Consider the following 9,018-nt stretch of genomic DNA (forward strand, 5'->3'; position numbering starts at 1 on the left):
CAATTCCATTTTTTGGTAGTTTTCTTTTATAGACTAAACTAGTGATAAAACAAGAAACTAAAAGACTTGATTGCAAGATCTAAAGATACACCTTCAAGCACTCACCTCCCCAGCAATGGCGCCAGAAAAGAGCTTGATGTCTACTACACAACCTTCTTCTTGTAGACGTTGTTGGGCCTCCAAGTCCAGAGGTTTGTAGGACAGTAGAAAATTTCCCTCAAGTGGATGACCTAAGGTTTATCAATTCGTAGGAGGTGTAGGATGAAGATGGTCTCTCTCAAGCAACCCTGCAACCAAATAACAAAGAGTCTCTTGTGTCCCCAACACACCCAATACAATAGTAAATTGTATAGGTGCACTAGTTCGGCGAAGAGATGGTGAAACAAGTGCAATATGGATGGTAGATAAAGGTATTTGTAATCTGAAAATATAAAAACAGCAAGGTAACGAATGATAAAAGTGAACTTAAACGGTATTGCAATGCGTGGAAATAAGGCCCAGGGTTCATACTTTCACTAGTGTAAGTTCCCTCAACAATACTAACATAATTGGATCATAAAACTATCCCTCAACATGCAACAAAGAGTCACTCCAAAGTCACTAATAGCGGAGAATGAACGAAGAGATTATGGTAGGGTACGAAACCACCTCAAAGTTATTCTTTCTAATCAATCTGTTGGGCTATTCCTATAAGTGTCACAAACAGCCCTAGAGTTCGTACTAGAATAACACCTTAAGACACAAATCAACGAAAACCCTAATGTCACCTAGATACTCCAATGTCACCTCAAGTATCCATGGGTATGATTATACGATATGCATCACACAATCTTAATTCATCTATTCAAACCAACACATAGAACCTCAAAGAGTGCCCAAAGTTTCTACCGGAGAATCACGACGAAAACGTGTGCCAACCCCTATGCATAGTTTCATGGGCGGAACCCGCAAGTTGATCACCAAAACATACATCAAGTGGATCAATAGAATACCCCATTGTCACCACGGGTATCCCACGCAAGACATACATCAAGTGTTCTCAAATCTTTAAAGACTCAATCCGATAAGATAACTTCAAGGGGAAAACTCAATCCATTACAAGAGAGTAGAGGGGGAGAAGCAACATAAGATCCAACTATAATAGCAAAGCTCGCGATACATCAAGATCGTGCAAAATCAAGAACACGAGAGAGAGAGAGAGATCAAACACATAGCTACTGGTACATACCCTCAGACCCGAGGGTGGACTACTCCCTCCTCGTCATGGAGAGCACCGGGATGATGAAGATGGCCACCGGTGAGGGACCCCCCCTCCGACAAGGTGCCGAAACAGGGCCCCGATTGACTTTTGGTGGCTACAGAGGCTTGCGGCGGTGGAACTCTCGATCTATTCTCTGTTCTGGAAGTTTTACGATACGTAGGTATATATGAGTGCAAGGGGTACGTCGGTGGAGCTTCGGGGGCCCCACGAGGCAGGGGGGCGCGCCCTAGGCGGGTGGGCGCGCCCCCCACCCTCGTGGTCAGCTCCCGTATCTTCTGACGTAGAGTCCAAGTCTATCTGGTGGCTTTCCTTCCAAAAATAACTTCTCTAGTTGATTTCGTTCCGTTTCGACTCTGTTTGATATTCCTTTTCTTCGAAACACTGAAATAGGCACAAAACAGCAAATCTGGGCTGGGCCTCCGGTTAATAGGTTAGTCCCAAAAATAATATAAAAGTGGATAATAAAGCCCAATATTGCCCAAAACAGTAGATAATATAGCATGGAGCAATCAAAAATTATAGATACGTTGGATACGTATCACATTACTATGTAATTGAAGTGACATGTATAATGCCTTCTAGCCAGATTGTAAATCATTTTTCATGGCGGACCTTTTCGCTTCAACCTCGGGACCCGATAGTCCGGAGTGTATCCGAATACCCGCTCAGTTATATAAGAACCGGGGTATGCATGGAAACCAGGCATAGGGGTCATTAGTGCTTGAACAGACAAGTACCCAACTAGTTATGTTATATTACATGGGTAGTAAGAAACATCTTCCAGGGAGAATAGTTCCGTTAAGGGTTCCTTTCCCTGGGTACGCATGCCCTAAAGTGCATGTCCGGTCTGCGAGAGGAAACACAGGCAAAAACATCTGGGGGGCACATATGGAAAATAAATAAAAATCATCTTTTGTTCACCGACCGAATATTCCCTTAAGAACACTAGCTTTCGGATTCACCCAGTCTGAGGTACACATCCGGCTGACCCGGCAGTAACAATCGCAGAGGTGCTCCCCTTATGCCCTAGCCGAATTAACGGGAACGTAGGGCATAAATACAAGAGCCAGGCAACCTAGCTTGGCCAAAACTTAAGTCATATCGATGCATATAATGGCGAAGAAAAGGTACATGCGGAAGAATAACACATGTGCGGGGCATGAAGCCTAGATAAATAATCAAGCTTCTGTGTAAGAAGCCCCCAGGTATAATGAGCGCGGTTAGCGCATCAATAGTGTGCAAGAAAGGCACAAGTTGGCCCTTGAAGGCCTTGAGAAAGAATAAAAGAAAGAAAGAGAAAAAGACAGATAATGTAAATGTGAAAAATGGACAGAGGAAGGAGACGAACATAGAGTCCGGCACTAGGCATAGAATCTTCGGAGCCTGGCGGCGTTCCATGGGTTCGGCTCAAGTCGATTATTCGATGCATCCCGCAGACGGTACGCTCCACCGGTCAGAACTTGGTCAGTAATGAAGGGACCTTCCCATTTGGGCTCGAGCTTGGTCTTTTTCTTCTCTGGCAGGCGTAGAACTAGCTCGCCAATGATATAAGTTTTGGCCCGTACTTCTCTGCTTTGGTATCTTTGAGCCTGTTGCTGATAGAATGTGGAACGGGCTTTTGCCACGTCGCGCTCCTCCTCCAGTGTGTCCAGACTGTCCTGCCAATCGAGCTCGGCTTCTCTTTCTTCGTACATGCACACTCGAGGTGAGTCATGAATTATGTCGCAGGGCAGAACCGCCTCTGCGCCGTACACCATAAAGAAGGGTGTGTATCCGGTAGTACGATTCGGCATGGTCCGCAGCCCCCAGAGTACGGAGTTGAGCTCCTCTACCCAGTGTGTGTTAGACTCCCTTAAGGACCGCACTAATCTGGGTTCGATGCCGCTCATGATAAGACGATTTGCTCGCTCGACTTGGCCGTTGGTTTGTGGGTGATAAATAGAAGCATAATCGAGCTTGATGCCCATGTTGCCGCACCAGAGTTTTACCTCGTCGGCCGTAAAGTTCGTGCCATTGTCAGTGATGATGCTGTGGGGGACGCCATAACGGTGTACAACCCCGGATATGAAGTCTATCACTGGTCCGGATTTGGCCATTTTAACAGGTTTGGCTTCTATCCATTTGGTGAATTTATCCACCATGACAAGTAAGTATTTTTTCTTATGGGTTCCCCCTTTAAGGGGTCCAACCATGTCAAGACCCCAGACCGTGAAGGGCCAGGTAATGGGGATTGTTTGGAGGGCAGTGGGTGGCATGTGGCTTTGGTTTGCAAAAAGCTGGCAACCGACGCAGCGTTGGACCAAGTCCTATGCATCTACCCGGGCCGTCGGCCAATAAAAACCTGTACGGAAGGCCTTGCTTACAAGGGCCCGGGCTTCGGCGTGGTGGCCGCCGAGTCCGGTGTGAATTTCTACCAAAAGTTTCCGCCCTTCCTCTTCGGAGATGCATCTTTGAAGGACTCCGGTAGTGATTTTTTTATACAACTCTCCCTCATGGACCCTGTAGGCTTTAGATCGCCGCACTATGCAGCGTGCCTCATTTTGGTCCTCGGGAAGTTCCTGCCTAGTTAGGTAGGCCAGGAATGGTTCTGTCCATGGGGCGATGATGGCCATTATTACGTGGGCTGAAGGTATTATTTCGGTGGCAGAGCCTCCGATTATGTCAGAGTGTTCGGTATCGAGCATTTTGGTCGGGTCCAGACTATTGTTACCAGTGTCCCCTTCCCATACCACGGATGGCTTAAACAACCTTTCCAAAAAGATGTTGGGGGGATCGCATCGCGTTTTGCGCCGATGCGGGCGAGGATATCCGCCGCCTGATTGTTTTCCCGAGCCACATGGTGAAATTCGAGCCCCTCGAACCGAGCTGACATCTTTAGGACGGCGTTGCGATAGGCCGCCATCTTCGGATCCTTGGCATCGAAGTCTCCATTTATTTGGGATATTGCGAGGTTCGAATCCCCATGCACCTCCAGGCGTTGAATGCCCATGGAAACTGCCATCCGGAGACCAGGTAACAGGGCTTCGTATTCGGCTGCGTTGTTGGAGTATGTATACAGTATCTGTAGTACGTATTGAACTGTATCTCCGGTTGGGGACGTCAGGACGACGCCAGCCCCCAGACCAGCCATCATTTTGGAGCTGTCGAAGTGCATGATCCAATTGGAGTATGCGCCATACTCTTTAGGGAGTTCGGCTTCCGTCCATTCGGCGACAAAGTCGGCCAATACTTGCGATTTAATGGCTCGCCGGGGTTTGTATGTTATGTCGAACAGGAGGAGCTCAATGGCCCATTTGGTAATCCGGCCCGTAGCGTCATGGTTGTTTATAATATCATTAAGTGGCACTTCCGAGGCTACTGTAATTGAACACTCTTGAAAGTAGTGTCGCAGCTTCCGGGATGCCATGAATACCGCATAGGCTATCTTTTGATAATGTGGGTACCGTGATTTGCATGGAGTGAGGACAGTGGATACATAATATACCGGTTTTTGAAGGGGGAATTTATGTCCGTCCGCTTCTCGTTCGATGACGAGCATTGCGCTTACAACCTGATGAGTTGCCGCAATGTACAACAGCATTGGTTCGCCGATGTTTGGCGCGGCCAGGATTGAGTTGGTTGCCAGTATGGCTTTTATTTCTTCCAATCCGGCTGTGGCAGCGTCCGTCCACTCAAAGTGTTCGGTGCACCGAAGGAGGCGATAAAGGGGTAATGCCTTTTCTCCTAAGCGGGAGATAAAGCGGCTTAGAGCCGCCACACATCCAGTTAATTTCTGGATTTGTTTGAGGTCTGTTGGGGTAGCCAACTGTGACAGAGCTCGGATTTTGGCCGAATTAGCCTCAATTCCTCTAATGGAGACAATGAAGCCCAGGAGCTTTCCGGTTGGTACGCCAAAAACGCATTTTCCCGGATTGAGCTTGATGTCGTATTTTTGGAGGTTGTCGAATGTGAGCCTCAAGTCGTCTATTAGAGAGTTGACGTGCTTGGTTTTGACGACCACATCATCTACGTATGCCTCTACTGTTTTGCCGATCTGTTTCTCCAGACATGTCTGAATCATGCACTGATATGTTGCACCGGCATTTTTGAGCCCGAAAGGCATTGTGTTGAAATAGAAGGGGCCGTATGGTGTGATAAATGCCGTTACGGCTTGGTCGGACTCCGCCATCTTTGATTTGGTGGTAGCCGGAGTATGAGTCGAGGAAACACAATGACTCGTGTCCTACGGTAGCATCGATAATTTGATCAATGCGGGGGAGGGGGAATGGATCCTTTGGTCAGGCCTTGTTGAGGTCCTTAAAATCGACACACATGCACCAGGATTTGTCCTTCTTTGGTACCATCACCAGGTTTGCTAGCCAGTCCGGGTGTTTTATTTCTTTAATGAATCCGGCCTCTAATAACTTGGCTAGTTCTTCTCCCATAGCTTGTCTCTTAGGTTCAGAGAAACGTCGAAGAGTCTGCTTGACCGGCTTGAATCCCTTTAGAATATTGAGGCTGTGCTCGGCCAGCCTGCGTGGGATTCCTGGCATGTCTGAGGGGTGCCAGGCGAATATGTCCCAATTCTCGTGCAGGAACTCTCGTAGTGCGGCGTCCAGGGCGGGGTTTAACTGTGCCCCGATGGAGGCTGTTTTTGTAGGGTCCATTGGGTGGACTTGGAATTTGACTATTTCATCCGCTGGTTTAAAAGAGGTGGACTTGGATCTCTTGTCAAGTATCATGTCGTCCCTGTCCACTGTAGTGCGTAGCGCAGTTAATTCCTCGGCCGAAAGGGCCTCGGATAATGCCTCGAGGGCCAATGCGGCTGTTTTGCTTTCGGCGCGGAGTGCTGTGTCCGGATCACTAGCGAGAGTGATGATTCCGTTGGGCCCAGGCATTTTGAGCTTCATGTACCCATAATGGGGTATGGCTTGGAAGATCGTGAACGCATCCCGCCCTAAAAGGGCGTGGTATCCACTACTGAACGAGGCCACTTGGAATGTAATTTCTTCGGACCTATAGTTCTTCGCCGTGCCGAATACCACATCTAGTGTGATTTTCCCAGCACAACGTGCTTCCCGACTGGGGATGATTCCTCTGAAGGTTGTGCTACTTTGCTCAATGTGGTTCCAGTCTATTTCCACTTTTTGAAGAGTTTCCTCATAGATGAGGTTTAATCCACTGCTGCCGTCCATGAGTACTTTAGTGAGTCGAAAGCCGTCCACAATTGGACTGAGGACCAGTGCAGCTGGTGCTCGGGCTGTTCGGAATTTAGGTTCGTCACTGGCATTGAAGGTAATAGCCGTGTCGCTCCATGGATTTATTGCTGCCACGTGGCATATTTCGGCAATGCTGCGAAGTGTTCGCTTGCGCCTACTATTTGATGCAAAGGTCTTAAAGACTGTTAATACCGTATTGTTATCCCTGGGATGGTGCTCTGTGGCATCTGGGATGAGAAGATCCTCGCCACTTTTGGCCACCTGCCGGAGTATCCAACATGCTCTAAGGCTGTGTGTTGGTATGGTATCCGCTGTACTATGAATTTTGCAGGGTCCGTTGAGCCATCCCTCCAATACGGTTCCACGCCCTGTAGGGAGTTTTTGCTTCTTTGTAATTAACTCGGGTGTCTTATGATAGTGCACCCTTTTACTTCGGACTGGGTGTATATTCGGAGCCGGATTATCCCAAAATTTCGTTTCGGTTTTCCAGGCACTTTCCATCGCACAGTACTTTCGTACTATGGACGCCAAGTCGGCGAAGCGTGATATGTCACGGCGTCTTATGGCATTAAGGATTCCCTTGTCCGTGCAGTTATTGCAGAAAAACAAGACCGCGTCTTCCTCGCGGCAGTCCTTAACCTTGTTCATCAGAAGGAGGAATCTGGCCCAATAATGATGTACTGTTTCATGGGGCTCTTGCCTGATGTGGGAAAGATCGTTTATGTCTGGGTGGGTGGGTGTATTTGAGTTCGAACACTTACCCGATTTGAGACCCAGGGGCGAAGGTGTTTCCAATCTTGGAAGTTCGGATTCCGGGATGTTGCCCGATAAGTCTGGCCCGCTGCCTGACTCCAGGTTCAGGGTTTGGGTGATGTCCTCCCGTAAACGGGTATCCGGCTCGGAGAGCTCAGGAATCCGGACATAGTTAGTCCTCAAGATAGAGGAAGCATCGCCGCATTGTTCCTCCACCACCGCAACATGATGGGTGACCGGTGGAGAGTTAATCTCCCTTTGATCGGGTTTAAGCCCAATCCCATCATAGTCTGTAGCAACTCCCAAGGCGGCGATGCGATCCAAGAGCTCGTTTAGGGAAGAGAGCTCCATTGGATCCATCTGCTCGGTGAATTCCGAGCCGACGTGGAGGCTATTTTCGATGACCCGGGAAGTCATCGTCGGTGCAGCAGCCGAACGGGCGGTCATGATGAAACTGCCTAGCCGCAGAGTTTGGCCGACAGCCAGGGCTCCCCCGGCGGTAATGTTGTTTTTAACAACGAGACGAGGCATCCTTCCTTACGGCGACGGCACAGTGGAACTCTCAATGAAAGCACCAATGTCGGTGTCAAAACCGGCGGATCTCGGGTAGGGGGTCCCGAACTGTGCATCTAAGGCGGATGGTAACAGAAGGCAGGGGACACGATGTTTTACCCAGGTTTGGGCCCTCTTGATGGAGGTAAAACCCTACGTCCTGCTTGATTATTCTTGATAATATGAGTAGTACAAGAGTTGATCTACCACGAGATCAGAGAGGCTAAACCCTAAAAGCTAGCCTACGGTATGATTGTATGTTGTTCTACGAACTAAAACCCTCTGGTGTATATAGACACCAGATGGGGGTAGGGTTTACACAAGGCCGGTTACAAAGGAGGAGATATACATATCCATATTGCCTAGCTTGCCTTCCACGCCAAGTAAAAGTCCCATCCGGACACGAGACGAAGTCTTCAATCTTGTATCATCATAGTCCAACAGTCCGGCTGTCTGGAGACCCCCTAATCCAGGACTCCCTCAGGCATACTGAAAGATCTACTAATAAAAACGTGCATGCGATAGAAGAAATTAATGTTTTGAGTGGAAAGATGGATGAACTTATGAAATTATTTGCTAGTAAGAGTGTTTCTTATGATCCTAATGATATGCCCTTGTCTACTTTGATTGAGAATAATAATGAATCTATGGATGTGAATTTTGTTGGTAGGAATAATTTTGGTAACAACGCGCATAGAGGAAACTTTAATCCTAGGCCTTATCCTAGTAATCCCTCTAATAATTACAGAAATTCCTACAACAACTCTTATGGAAATTTCAATAAGATTTCCTCTGAATTTGAGAATAGTGTTAAGGAATTTATGAATTCGCAAAAGAATTTCAATGCTTTGCTTGAAGAGAAATTGCTTAAAGTTTATGATTTGGCTAGGAACGTTGATAGAATATCTCTTGATGTTGATTCTTTAAAGCTTAGATCTATTCCTCCTAAGCATGATATCAATGAGTCTCTGTGACACCCCCGATTCGATCGTACACTAATCATACACGCAAACGTGTACGATCAAGATCAGGGACTCATGGGAAGATATCACAACACAACTCTACAAATAAAATAAGTCATACAAGCATCATATTACAAGCCAGGGGCCTCGAGGGCTCGAATACAAGAGCTCGATCATAGACGAGTCAGCGGAAGCAACAATATCTGAGTACAGACATAAGTTAAACAAGTTTGCCTTAAGAAGGCTAGCACAAACTGGGATACAGATCGAAAGAGGCGCATGCCTCCTGGCT

The sequence above is a fragment of the Triticum urartu genome, chromosome 6A (assembly GCF_056163025.1).
Source record: "Triticum urartu cultivar PI428250 chromosome 6A, HENAU_Tu73, whole genome shotgun sequence".
Lineage (NCBI taxonomy): Eukaryota > Viridiplantae > Streptophyta > Magnoliopsida > Poales > Poaceae > Triticum > Triticum urartu.